Consider the following 14,985-nt stretch of genomic DNA (forward strand, 5'->3'; position numbering starts at 1 on the left):
GACTCACAGCCACCATACTTGCTTGGGACTCAGGAACCCTACAGTCGCCACATTTGGCAAGGGCCTAGAATGAGCAACAGCAACCAAAAAATGGAACACCTACCCAATAAAAGAAAGACCAGAAATCTACACCAAGAAATACTTCTAACATCATAACTCCAGATCCCAGCTCCAAACACAAGCATAAACAACCAAGACAATATGCCTTCTATCTGGCCATCATGGATTAAAGCTAGATATCAGCAATAGAAACAGCAGAAAGTATATAAACTCATGAAAGCTGAACAACTCACTATTGCATGAGAATTGGACTAAGACAGAAATTTAAACCTTTCTGGAATTGGATGAAAATGAAAACACAACATACTCCAAACTATGGAACACAATGAAGGTGATGCTAAAAGACAGGTTCACAGCATTAGATGCCTACATCAAAAGATTGGAGAGATCTTATTTTAGTAACTGAGGCACACACCTGAAAGCTCCAGAAAAACCAGAGATAATTCCCCCAAAGGGAAGAAGTGGTCAAACTCAAGGCTGAAGTCAGCAAAATAGAAACAACACACACACACACACACACACACAGAGAGAGAGAGAGAGAGAGAGAGAGAGAGAGAGAGAGAGAGAAATCAATGAAACGAAGAAGTGGTTCTTTGTGCAAATCAGCAAGATTGACAAACTTCTAGCCAAATTGATCAAAATGCAGAGAGGGAGGAAAATCCAAATTGATAAAATTGGAGACTAAAAGGGCAAAATTACAACAGACAGTGGAGAAATTCAGAGAATTCCAGTTTCACGTGTCCTGAAGTTTCTTCACCCTCAGTAAGCCACCTCTCAGTCTCCATTGTCACTAATAGACAGGTCATCCAGACAAAGTAACAGAGCTCTCTGTCCATAGGTCTTCCCTTCCTAGTGAACACACAATGAATGTTCCGGGGAAACGGTAATAAAAAGAATATAATGACACACCTAGAAGTTAGCAGCAGGGATTGGAAGGAACCTTGTACTTCCAGTTTAGATGACACAATCCATGGAGCTTCCCCATGACACACCTAAAGGTTACTATACAGCCTGACATCAAATAGGCTTATGACTGCCCTGCCTACCATCCCAATCAAGCTAATGAAGGGTTAACAGGTGAAGCCTCCATATTGGGGAATTCAACTATGTCCCCTTGTAAAATAATTATCCCAAATGGACTTATTGACTGTTTACACCCTTTTGTGGAGAACTAGGAAGGGTTACAAGACCCTAACCAGGGTATCCAGGTGCTCTCTTCCACATGGTATGTGCAACGCTCCTTAATTTCGCATGGCCTTGGGGAGGGCCTAGGGTACATAGGCCAGGGAAGACTAGAGTGGGGCCTCCATCTATACGGCCAAAGGAAGACCCTTATTCCTGCCGGGTAGAATTTTATAGGTGCAGCCTTCTGGGGGAGGAGATCCACATTCCTGTAAGTAATCCTTCAGCTATGTTCTATGAAGAATTCCGATAAACTCACAGGTCCCCCAGATTGAACTCTGGTGGAATCTTGCCTCCCTTGGTCACTGAGACCTAGGGTATGGAGGGGGATAGATACTGTTTATGTTTCCCTCTGGAAATTTTGACTCGATGCGCAAAGCATCCATAACTCTATGGCCTGTAAGTTCAAAATCAAGTACCTTGAAGATGATTAGTATGTTGTCTCACAAGATTTATCCCCATAGTAGTTTCACTCATAATATTCCAGAATTGAAAAAAAGTCAAAATACTGTTTCTCCAAGGTTCTGAGGAGGCTTTCTTTCTACTTGGTGTACAATGAGAGTGACGATGATTCTCTTGCTTCAGAAGAGTTGAGCAATGACAGAACTTTCAGCTGTAGAATCCGAGTTCAAACCTCTGCATTCAATGGGTGAAACCACACAACCAGCTACAGACTGCAACTGAATTAGAACTCTGACCTTCTGCCTTCATCAAAACCCCCTTCATCCTGTGTGGTGAGTAGGGTTTTTTCCTCATTGGATCCATGCACGTAGGAGTTCCTGGTGAAGACACAATAAGAGGAGGCTTTGTGGTGACAGAAGTTAAACTCTGGGTCACCAAGCCTAACCTTGAAAGAAGGTCCCATCACGCTTGATCATCTGGTAAGGACTGTAGGATCAATGGCTGCCCTGAGACCATCCCCTGCACTGACTTAAGCTATGAGGATTTAGGGCCATTTGTCTGGGATGACACTGGCTTCTTTATTTAATGGCTGACCCTGGCCCTTCATCGGCTCCCTAAAGTGTGTGGTAAGAGCAAGACACAGGATGCCTTCCATGTAATGACTGTGGTTTGTCTGAAATAGGAAGAACATGAGCTGTGCCATCTTGATGTTGAGCTAATTTTAGTTCCCTGGTTTCTTTCTAAGTTTGCCTAGCCCAACTGGGTACATCAGGGTTCGGTCTAAGAAGTTTTAAAAATAGAAATTACAAAACCACAGAATTGAACCAAAATTGTTCAGAGGGTGGTAGGAAGTGATTGAGATGTTCTTGGTGGCGTTGCCAAAAGGGGCCTCTCTCAGTGCACAGTGGCAGCTGGGAAGCCACAGGGATGAATGGATTCGGTCATCAGTATGAGGGCAACAATGGGCCCTGTGTGGTGGCTTCCCCTTGGTTATGGGACTGGCAATAGTTTCCCATCGTTGCTTATCAAAAGTGGCTGTGTGTTATAGCCACATGCTGGGGACAGGTGTGATAAAAGGTTCTCACCAGATTGCAGCTGCTCGTCTTTTCCCTCTAGCTTTCAGAGCAAGAATAGTAGCATCTAACCACTGTTCACAATCCGCAGAACAGCTACCAAGAGCAGCTTAAGATTCCAGCCTGCTATTTCTCTTCAAATCTAGGTTTCAATCTTGGTTAATGTTTGCCCAGAAATATGTAATTGCGGACTTCCTCCTCATAAACCCTTCCAAGCACACAGACTGCCAGGCTAGCATGCTGTTATTATCTCTCTGCCTGGGGCTAAAGCAGGGTGTGCCCTCCTGGTCACGGTGTATATAGATAGCCAAGCCCCTGCAAGAAGGTCTGTATGGTTGGTGGTAGCCAAGGAAAACGGCCAACTTGCCTGATTCCCAGAATGCCATGATCTTTCTTCAAATAAACAAAATTTAACCCGTTCCCTGCCTAGAAAGCCACCATTGCCTGTTTGTTGGGCGAGCGGCTCCTTTGCCAAGTTGGTGGCTATGTTTCAGGAGTGTCTGCTCCCTCTCCCTCAAGCATCTAACTTTGAGGAAGGTTTTCCTCCATGGTGAGCCTCTCTCTGGCACCCTAGGATACAGTTAGAGCTCACTACAAACGCGTCCTGCTGCCTGCCCCTGCTCACGCACGGCTTACATGATTCACTCCATAGGAAAATTCCTTTATGGTAAAGTAGAACTAGCACATCACATTCTTCCTTTGTAATGTACGTTCTGTGAGCTTTTGATGAATGCATACGAGAACATAACTTTTTATAACACAAAGTTTGAACCAAATTTGAAGCAAGCTTTAATTAAATTCTGGTCAGGAAGATGGACTTTGGTCAGGTCCACTTGTGGGTTCCCAGGAAATGGTCTTGAGTCATATTTTGAAGGGGATTAAGAAGGCAGCCCCACACAGCTACCATATTTCCTATCAGATCCAATCAGGAGCAAGCATACATCCTAATGTATATCCTGCCTGCATCTGATCAAGCATATCTGGTGCAAACAAACTTGTTAGGGGAGCAAAACATGGGACTTGTATTCCCCAAGGATCACAGGCCCCAACATTCCAGGAAGTTATCTGTCCTTGGGCAAGGGGGGTTTACAGATAACTTTGACTCTTACAAGATAGAGAAAGGTCCCATTTCCAAAGTATACCCACTGCCCTGGAGTCAATGCCCCCCCACACCACAGCATCAGGCAACAACTGTTTTCTGGTCCCATAATTCTTTCTGCATTCGTGGATTGATGCAATACAGCCTTTGGAGGATGGCTTCTTTCACTTAACACAATGTGTTTGAGACCCCTCCATGCTATTTCCATAACAGCATTTACTTTTCACAGTTGGGCTCTTTGCACTTACAGTTAGGTGAGAAAGCTTTCCACTCATAGTTATGCGAGAAAGCCAAACTGATGATGGGAAGAAGAAGGGTGGAGTCAGAGGAGTCTCCGGCAGATGCGGAGGAAACAGGATATGAACGTGCAATGTTAATAAAGGTACTACCATGTGGCAGAGAATAAATTAGGAATATGGGTTAGTTTAAGTGTAAGAGCTAGTTAGTAATAAGACTTAGCCATTGGCTGAACATTCACAATCAATATAATCCTCAGAGTGGTTATTTGGAAGTGGATGCCAGTATGGCAAAACTGCCTACACACAGGTGCACACACACATGCACACACACACATAAAATGAAGTATTAAGCATTAAATTAAAAATGAATTTTAAAATGCAATTATTTTTCAAGTATATTTGCTCTGGACTAATCCATAAGTATGTGTGGATCGCAATGTATTACGTTTGTTGGGCTGTATTTTGTGAGTTTTACAGATATGGTTGCCACACTCAGAGGGAATTTCTTCTAGTAAAAACAAGAAGAAAATAATATGAAGTACTAACATTACAAATAATATGAAGTACTAACATTACAAAGCAGTGTTGACTGTTGGGTGAAAGTCAAAGAACAACAATGGGCAGGGGATGGGAGGAGACTCTCCACACAGACTGACTGCTATTGGTTGAATATTCCTCTACTAACAACTCACAGTGTAGTGATGAGAACAGGAGATAGGAACTGACCAGGCAGGGCAAGGACCCCAAGGGGAAATTCTGAGAATGTCCTGGCTGGAGGCAGGAATGCCAAGAACTGAGGCTTCTCCTTTTTGAGCTCCTAATGAGTGCCCCTGCCTAGAAGCTGTTCATGAATACTTGCTAAAACTGAAGGGAGGCACGTGAATGCCTCTGATTGGGCCACCAGACCGATGAGCTAATCCCCCTCCCCATATCTCACCCAGTGTCTGCCCCGAGTTCTTTAAAAAGCCCCCAGACCAATCTGACCTGAAAGCTTCCACCCCCGAGGACTAGCTCTCATAGTACCAGAAGGCATCATGCAAGCTTCCAAGGGAGGAAAGCAAACAATAGTCCTACCCAGCTATGATACAATATGAACCACAAACAACCCACATGGCACGATAGTCATAGGGGTGCAATAGTGGCATGCATACGTTGGCTGTAACCAACAGCTCTCTAGCTAGAACTAAGAACTGCTGAAAAAGAGGGAAATCATGCCTGGTACTAGAAACCCAGCAGAAACTACAACCTCCACTTTCCTAAACCAACATAATCCCTAAATACCCTTCAAATACTTATCCCTTTTCCCAGATGTAGGTGTAGTTCTAACCCTCAGCAAATAAGCTTCTCTCTGCACATAGACCATTATGGAAAACCACAAGCCATCAAAATGCAAAGAACAGGAGACAGTGTGGTACCCAGTCCCAAATGATACCTCTACAACACAACTCCTGCCCCTAAGGCTCACGCTCATTATAGAAATGAAAGAGTGTAAGAGCCAGAGTGACAGGAAGTTTACTGTAAGAGTGTATCTCCTAGAAATATCAAGAAGGATACACCATGAAGTCTTATCAATATGGCTGCCTAAGCAAGACTTGAACAACACCTACAGCAATGGACATGCTATCATGGAAGAGTGAAAGCCCAAAAAGCTTCAGCCCTAAAGAAAGGACTACGGGCAGTGGGAATTCTGTGCATGGAGAAATAGTCTTCCCCAGTGAAGAGCCCACAATTGGTTCCTCAATACCAAGGGGTCAGCCTGAGATCATGTGCATACAGGTAACATTGTAAGAATTGTGCAGGTTGTATTTATATATTTAGGGATATAGATATATCCCTAAACACACACGCGCGTGCACACACGTATATATATCACCAATTAAAAAAAAAGAGGTCATGAATTTGAGAGGAACAAGAAGGGGGGATGCATGGAAGGGATTTAAGGGAAAAGGGAAGAGGAGAAACTATATAATCATAAGAGATATAATTATAATTTTTTTAAAAATTAAAATCCCCACTAGCAGCTCTATGGTATACTACTCCCTTGGATTCCTCCTGCAAAACAGAAGCTCTGCTCTCCCTCTCCCTCTTCCTATTAAGCTTCCTAAAACTCACCCTCTGTGGTCCATGAATTTCCAAAGTCACAAGAACCCAAAGGAACCTAACTCCTGAACTAAGTCAACCCATGAGCTGAGAAAGTTTCCACCACTCTCAATGACACAACATCAATTTTATATCAGTTATAACCATTTTTAAAATGAAGCTCAGACCTAATGATAAAAATCAACTTACAAATACATTTTAGCCAGGTCTGTCAATACACACCTATATTCTCAACATTTAGGCAGTACAGGCTAGAAATTCACAAGTTTGAGGTCAGATCAGGCTAGCAGACTACATTAAAACAAACCACTATTCTAACTGCTCGTTTTGGTAATAGGAAACGCTCAGAGGAAGAATAAAAGCTAGAGAAGCTTAAGAATGGTCCTAAAACCAGGAAGGCGGGTAGACCAATCACCACATCCCCATTCGCACACAGGAAACAGACAGGGAACAAGATGTCGGATGAGGTTATAAACTTTCAAAGCTCACCCCCTCCTCCCGTGATCTACTTCCTCTAGGAAGGCTCTACCTTCGAAAGCTCCACAACCCCTAAGCAGCAGGGATCAAGTGTTCAGAAATGTGAACCTATGGGGACATTTCTCATTCAAGTCACCACACAAGACCGAGTTAAGAGTCATCTGGCTTCCAAGTGGCCGGCCCACTGGGATCCTTGGGCCTCTTGCTTCTCTCTCCTTCATGAATCAGCCTTGAGGTGAGTGGATTTTTGCTCTGTCATGATCTCCCAAATGCACTGAGGCTAAGAGACCATGGTCTGAAATTTCCAAAACTGGGAGCCAAAACTGACTGCGAGCTTATCTCTAGAACAGTGTCACAGTGACAGGAAGCTGACTGACACTCACAGTCTATATGGTCTAGAACACTGTCACAGTGACAGGAAGCTGACTGACACTCACAGTCTATATGGTCTAGAACACTGTCACAGTGACAGGAAGCTGACTGACACTCACAGTCTATATGGTCATATAGTACCCAGCCCCACATCTCCCTCATTACTTCCAATAACGTGTTTAATATGTAGCCAAGGGTCCAAGATCAATTTTCAGTCATCAGTCTCATTCTGAATATAGTTTCTGTTATGGGTTATAGGATATAGGACACGAAGGCACAAATTCAATGCCGTTTTGTATGACCCACACTTTTAAGATCATCAGAAAACGGCCCATCAGCACATCACCTATAATCTTTTTCTGCTTATTATTTATTTATTTATTTATTTGATAAGGTGCTCTGGAACTGGAGTTACAGATAGTTGTGCGCTGCCAAATGGGTGCTGGAAATTAAATTAAACCCGGGTCCTTTGGAAGAGCAGTTAGTGCTCTTAACCACTGAGCCATCCCTCCAGTCCCCGCATCACCTTCCTCCTGATGGTAGTCATTTGCTGTCTAATTTCACCCCAGTTGCCTCACTATCAACTAATCCGCATCTGTCTCAAAGTCGGGCAGTACAGCTTTTAACGCATATTTCTGAAGCGCTAATACAACCCAAGGAAGTCCCAAGCAGCCATTAAATAACCCAGTTTCATTAGCACGCCGAAGCATCCCTCCCCCTGGGCTCTGTAGGCTGTACTTCTCCACCTGGATAAGCAGCATCTCCATGCGAATGTGATGTAGCAGAACCATCCTGTTGGACTAGTAGCCGCAGGGGAAGTAGCAATGAACAGTAAGTTTAGAAAACAGAAAGCAGTGTGTGAAGACAATGCTGCTGGAGGACGCAGAGGAAGAAAATCTTCGTGCTGCTAAGGGTAGACCCTAGATGTCATTCTTCAAACATCTGAGCAGCAGCAAAGCACCCTGTGGATCTTTCAGCTAACTCTGCAATTGTATTTGATTCAATGCATAAAAACTAAGAGAAAATCATCTTTCTGAGGAATCTGTATGTGGGTATAGTGTGTGTGTGTGTGTGTGTGTGTGTGTGTGTTTGTGGGGGGCACATGTGGAGGCCAAAGGTCACCACCTGGTGTCCTCTTCAGTCGTTACTCACACTATTTTGTTGTTTTTTGGGGGGACAGGGTTTCTCTGTAACAGTCCTAGCTGTTTTAGAACCTGCCTGTAGACCAGGCTGGCTTCAAACTCAGAGGTCCACCTGTCTCTGCCTCTGAGTGCTGGGATTAAAGGCGTGCGCCACTACCTCCCACTTCCCACACTCTTTTTTGAGACAGAACCTTTCACTGAGCCTGAGTGTCCTGCTTAGACAGCAAGCACTTGAACAGCAGAGGCATGCCCCCCTCCCCATCTCTGTGAAGACTTTTGTTGTAAGACATAAGCAAGCGGGGTACAGCATATGTTGCTGGGCCCCAAATTCTGTCACCTTAATCCTGGCTGGATTTCCAGTGCCAGGGCCTGCCTGAGCCCACTGCACACTGTGAAACTACCCAGAAATCCTTAGGAATAAGCAGCCTCTGCCTGCAGCTGCTGAGTCTCCTCACTTTGCTGTTTAGGTAAGACTCTGAGATCCCAAGGTCTAAGCTCCTGCCACCCAGCATGGTCATGGCCCAATAGACACCCACCCACACCTACACCCCCACACCCCAAGTTCTTCCTGCCTGTCTTTGTCTCAGTCTGTGCCCGCCAGTGTCTCTCAGAGACATCCTCCAAGGAAACCAAGTCGAATCCCATCAAAGCCAGTGTTCAGACTTCACAACTCTGGTCTCTGGTACTAACGAGCCTTGTGGCTTCAGTCAAATCCCGTGAAGTCTGAGCCTCTTCATCTTCAACTACACAATGAAAATGATCATATCTATGTGGCAATGTCTTGGGAATGGAATTGTATATAAACCCCCGTACAAGGGGGAACTCATCTCTGGTCCGCACCATTGGTAACAGGCATAGAAGCATCCAATGCTGAGACCAGTGGTAACAAACCATGAGTCCCATGGTAAAATATAACTAATAGAAATGAGTTAATTTAATTGTGAGAGCTAGTCAGTAATAAGCCTGAGCCATTGGCCAGGTAATTATAATTAATATTAAGCCTTAGAGCAGTTATTTGGGAACTGGTGGTAGGGATAAGAAACTTCCACCTATACACACACACACACACACACACACACACACACACACACACACAAACACACACATTTTCAGATGCTTTAGACCACAAGCTGTTCCCTCAAATATATGAATACCTAACTACCTCACACTTTGAGTCTTCAGAAATCTCACCTTCTCTTCTGGTACCAAAATCCTCTCGGCCTATCCATTTCCAATTTATTTTCAGACTTTCTGGTTTAGAGTAGTGGTATTTCACCTCTCACAGTTCTATCTGTCACATGGGCAGGGCTCAGCTGGGTGATTGTCCCATCAGCATCATGCAGATAATTTGTTGGTAGTCCTCTGGTGTCTTAACTTGTAGAAAGGGTCCAGAACAGTTCACTTCTGGGTCATGTACTTTGGTGGGAATGGCCGGGAGGCTGAATTCATCAGGAACCATCTGTGTGGGAACATGGCCTTTGCTCAGCACTTGAGGATGTGTACTACAATGGGCAGACTATGACATCTGTAGGGAAGACACTGTCTTGGAACACAAGCTTACTCCCCACCCAGTTTAGATCACTCATCGATCAGCTTCCCACAGGTAACAGGTGGACAAACTTTAAATCCTGCTTCTGTGAAATCAGTTGAAATTTGGAGCAATTTGATTGGGAAGTCAAACTGAGAACTGTGTTTTATGTGAACAAAAATGGGAATATATGGAAAATACACTAATTAGGAGCTTTTCATTTTGAAGGAATGCTTTCAGTTTACTCCAAAAACAAGAAAACACAAGGGCATAAGGCTTCCCAGGCTGTGCCCTACATGAGACATTAGTCAAATCCAGCTACTTTGAAGCCACAACAGGGCCATTTATGTTCCATGTTAGGCAAATTCCTGAACATCTCTCTACCATTCCCAGGATCACCACTGCTGCCAATTGGAAAGCTATGACCTGCCCTTCAATGGAAGTGCTAGCAGGACTCATCCAAACACTTCCGGTCTCCCTAACCCAGTGCCAGCAAGGAGGGCATCATCACAGTTTTCACACTGTTGACAGAAGCTTCAGCAGATGCAGAAAAGTGGGATTTTATCATTACTTTGTTGAAAGTGATGAACAGGCTGTGTTAGTTTTTACAAATACATTGAATTCCAAATTAATAAATAACCCAAGTACAGCTAAAGAAGGGAAGAAAAATGGCAGTGGGTGAGTTACTTAGAATTTACTCCTGTGTGTGTGTGTGTGTGTGTGTGTGTGTGCGCGCGCGCGCAGTGCAGTGCCCCCACCAGCCAGAAGAGAGCATCAGATCCCCTAGAGCTGGAGTTACAGATGGTTGTGAGTCACTGGTCATGGATACAGATGCTGGGATGTGATCTCTGGTCCTCTCCTGAAACAGCCAGAGCTCTTACCTGCTGAGCCATCTCTCTAATTCCTTTATAAATTACTCATCCTTCTTTTTCTACAAAGTGAAGGAATGAGAAATCTAGAGGAAAATAGGAGTGGTTAGTTTTGGGCTACTTTAGTGATCAACATGCCGTGACACCTCCTATCAGATGAGGGAGTTTTAGTGGTAAGTTCTCACAACTACATAATACACATATACATGTGCCCAAATATCTATTCCTCATTTAACCTGCAAGTTAATATCAGGTCTGTGGTTTCTCTGATAAACAGATGTACAAGAAGGATCCATTGATTCAATGCAATCCCCATTAAAATCCCAGCACAATTCTTCACAGACCTTGAAAGAACAATAATCAATTTTGTATGGAAAAACAAAAGACTCAGGAAAGCCAGAACAACCCTGTTCAACAAGGCAACGTCTGGAGGCATCACCATCCCTGACCTCAAGCTCTATTATAGAGCTATAGTCCTGAAAACAGCTTGGTATTGGCACAAAAATAGACAGGTAGACCAATGGAACAGAATTGAAAACCCGGATGTTAACCCACACACGTATGAACATCTGATCTTTGACAAAGAAGCTAAAAATATACAATGGAATAAAGAAAGCATCTTCAACAAATGGTGCTGGCATAACTGGAGGCTGGCATGTAGAAGAATGCGGATCGATCCATGTTTATCGCCATGCACAAAACTTAAGTCCAAATGGATCAAAGACCTCAACATAAATCCAGCCACACTGAACCTCTTAGAAGAGAAAGTGGGTGGTACCCTTGAACGAATTGGTACAGGAGACAGCTTCCTGAACATAACACCAGTAGCACAGACAGTGAGATCAACAATTAATAAATGGGACCTACTGAAACTGAGAAGCTTCTGTAAGGCAAAGGACACAGTCAGCAAGACAAAAAGGCAGCCCACAGAATGGGAAAAAATATTCACTAATCCCACATCTGACAGAGGGTTGATCTCCAAAATTTACAAAGAACTCAAGAAGCAAGTCTCCAAAACATCAAAGGACCCAATTAAAAAGTGGGCTGCAGAACTAAATAGAGAGTTTTCAATAGAGGAGTCTAAAATGGCTGAGAGGCACTTGAGAAAGTGCTCCACATCCTTAGCCATCCGGGAAATGCAAATCAAAACAACTCTGAGATACCATCTCACTCCTGTCAGAATGGCTAAAATCAAAAACACCACCAACAATTTATGCTGGAGAGGATGTGGTGAAAGGGGGACACTCCTCCATTGCTGGTGGGAGTGCCAACTGGTTCAGCCACTTTGGAAATCAGTATGGAGATTCCTCAGAAAAATGGGAATAAACCTACTACGAGACCCAGCAACTCCACTCTTAGGCATATATCCAAAAGATGCCCATTCATACAACAAAGATGTCTGTTCCACTATGTTCATAGCAGCATTATTTGTAATAGCCAGAACTTGGAAGCAACCTAGATGTCCCTCAACCGAAGAGTGGATAGAGAAAATGTGGTACATTTACACAATGGAGTACTATTCAGCAGAGAAAAAAACAATGGAATCCTGAGATTTGCAGGCAAATGGATGACACTAGAAGAAACCATCCTGAGTGAGCTAACCCAGTCACAAAAAGAGAAACATGGCATGTACTCTCTCATATATGGATTTTAGACATAGATCTGGGGAGTGCCAGCCTACAATCCTATGGCCAGAGAGTCTGGGAAACAGAAACTTCATTTAGTGGCTGATCAAAGAAGAGGCAGACTCCCTTGGTTAAGTACTGAGCTGAACTCAAGAAAGCCAGTAACAGAGACGAGGACTGATGACCAAAGGGATTAAGATTGGGCTGGTTTAACCCCCAGAAACAGCTGACTAGACAAAGGTTAACTCTTGAAACCCAGGCATCAGCCTGGGAGTCCAGCATGGGACTGATCAAGACCCCCTGAATCTGGGTGTCAGTGAGGAGGCCTAGGTAATCTATTGAGCCTTGGGCAGCAGATCAGTACCCATCCCAAGTATACACACGGACTTTGGACTCCCATAGAACAATGTGAGGTGCACTCTCACCCTGAACTCTTGGGGAAGGGTCTAGGCCCTGCCCTATATGAAATGACAGACTATGGACACCCCCATGGAGGGCCTCACCCTCCCTGGGGGAATGAGGGGATAATAGGGGGTTGGGGGAGGGCACAGAAGGAGGGGAGGGAAAGGGAGAGGGACCTGGAACTGACTTGTGAAGCAACCTTGTTTCTTATCTAAATTTAAACTGAAAAATAAATAAATAAATAAATAAAAAGAAGGATCCATTGATGAGATGTGTCATCATGTACCACAAGGGTACAAGGTGGAACACTGGAGACTCCAGCCTATAATCTCCATGAGCTACAGTCTTCATCTCCACCAATGCAAAGCCCATCCTTGGTCCAGACCCCTGAGATAGATCCCTTACCAGTGGCCCCATTGATTAAAAGCCAATCAGATTAAAAACGGGCTTCTTCCCTGCTTGAGTTATGCGTTGCACCACACTGTTCAATCTGACCAATGCTTTAAGTCAACATGAAAACACAAGAAACACACACACACACACACACACACACACACACACACACACACGCATACACACACACATACCACACACACACAGAGCTATATCATCACACACAAAGCCCTAGGAACTGAGTGGTATGATAGGCAAGACAGCAGCTTACAGACAGTTCTCAAACCAGAAAGATGTCAGTCTCTGTTGCACAAAGGGTCTGCATCATTCCTGGCATTGAATTTGGAAACCCTCCTGAGCCTTGGGATACTCATACACTGAGCATGTAGACAAAAAAATCCATCAACTGTGACAGCAACTGGCCATCCTTCATACACAATTCCCATCCCATAAGGAAAACCTACATGGTGCCAAAATAATCCATCATGTTGTTTTACTTGGTATTTTAATGCAAAACAGGTCCCTGAAAAATCTACCCAATAGTTGTACTTGCCAGGCCTCTGCCAGAGAGGTCCACTGCATTTTGTTTGTATTTCTTCTGAAACCTTGGTTAAGCAAGCCCTTGTTTATTTACATTTCTTTTATCATTATAAAGGTGGAAGAAACTAAAACCTCTTGACATTATAAAGTGTGAACAGAGTCTATACAATGAAATGTAAGGTCAGATCAGATTTTAACTTCCTGTTAATCAAGGGGAGCTGCCATTTACTGCCCAAGGCAGTTTCATTTCCCAACGCTCTGGTTGGTTCCAAATTCTTTTTTTATACATCTATCTGCTTATTTGTTAGAGGCAGACACAATGCAAAGGTAGAGGTCAGAGGGCAGCTTGTATTAGTCATCCTTTCCCGGGGAATACCTGGTTCCAAGGACGGCACTCAGGTCATCGGAGTTGGTGTTAAGCATCTTTCCAGGCTGAGCCCTCTAAACATTTTAAAGGGCACTAAAGCTCAGCGGAGATCTCAACTGATGAAATGCTACAGCCTATCCAAGTGGCCCTTAAACAGGCTCCATGGAGAAAGGCTGTCCCTTGGGAGCTTCACAAACCCAGATCCATAGAGGATTATTGAAATTTGTCACCACCTGCTATGATGGCACAGGAAGCCTCAGCGAGGGAAAACCCAAGGTCCCCATGAAGATTCTGTCCCCAAAATGCTGCAGCCATTAGGAGATAGGCTCATCCTTGAGAACTGAGATAACATGAGGCTCAGGACACGTTTGGAACCATCGGTATTCCCTGTGGAGACCATGAGAGCATTCTCCTGAGCATCCTTCCCTAACAGTAAATCTCCAGCCTTCAGGGATGAAGTCACGACAGCGCAGCCAATAGCATCTGAATGAGTGAGTTAATAAAGCTGTCTTTGGTTTAAAACCAGATGTAACTATTAATAAGGGAGATTGGAATTTTAGGAAACAGTCTAGCTGTAAGAGACATTCTCACAGAAAGGCAGTGAAAGAATCCTAGTTTCCCTAAAGGCTGTTTACCTTAGAAGAGCTATTTTTGCGGGGCGCAGGGGAGAAGGGTCAGCTGGAGGAGGCACATTTACTAATTTTTCTTTAAACCAAGTTTACTACTTTTAAATGCCGTCTTGACTGGAACATGCTCTCATTTTATATAGTGCTTGAGAGTGTAGGCTTTGTGTAGGTGAAGCCATATAGGAAATTTTACAAGATAAAAAATCACAAAACCATTCACATTTCAATTAATCAGCTTAAAGAACTTCTAGGGACAGACAGAGCCAGTTCAATTGTGTTTCAACCTCTCTGACATGGGGCTAGTCACAGCGGGTCTCCCTCTGGGGTTGCTTAAAGGATGGAGTGACTTCATCTATGTAAAGCATTTTGACAATCTAGCACATAATAAAACCCATATAAGTGTTAGCAGCTATTAATCTTTATTAATATTTCCCTGTTCCGGGGTCTCCACGTTTTTTAATGTCTCTCATGTGGTTTTGCTTCTCACTC

The sequence above is a fragment of the Mesocricetus auratus genome, unplaced genomic scaffold (assembly GCF_017639785.1).
Source record: "Mesocricetus auratus isolate SY011 unplaced genomic scaffold, BCM_Maur_2.0 Super-Scaffold_100011, whole genome shotgun sequence".
NCBI lineage: Eukaryota > Metazoa > Chordata > Mammalia > Rodentia > Cricetidae > Mesocricetus > Mesocricetus auratus.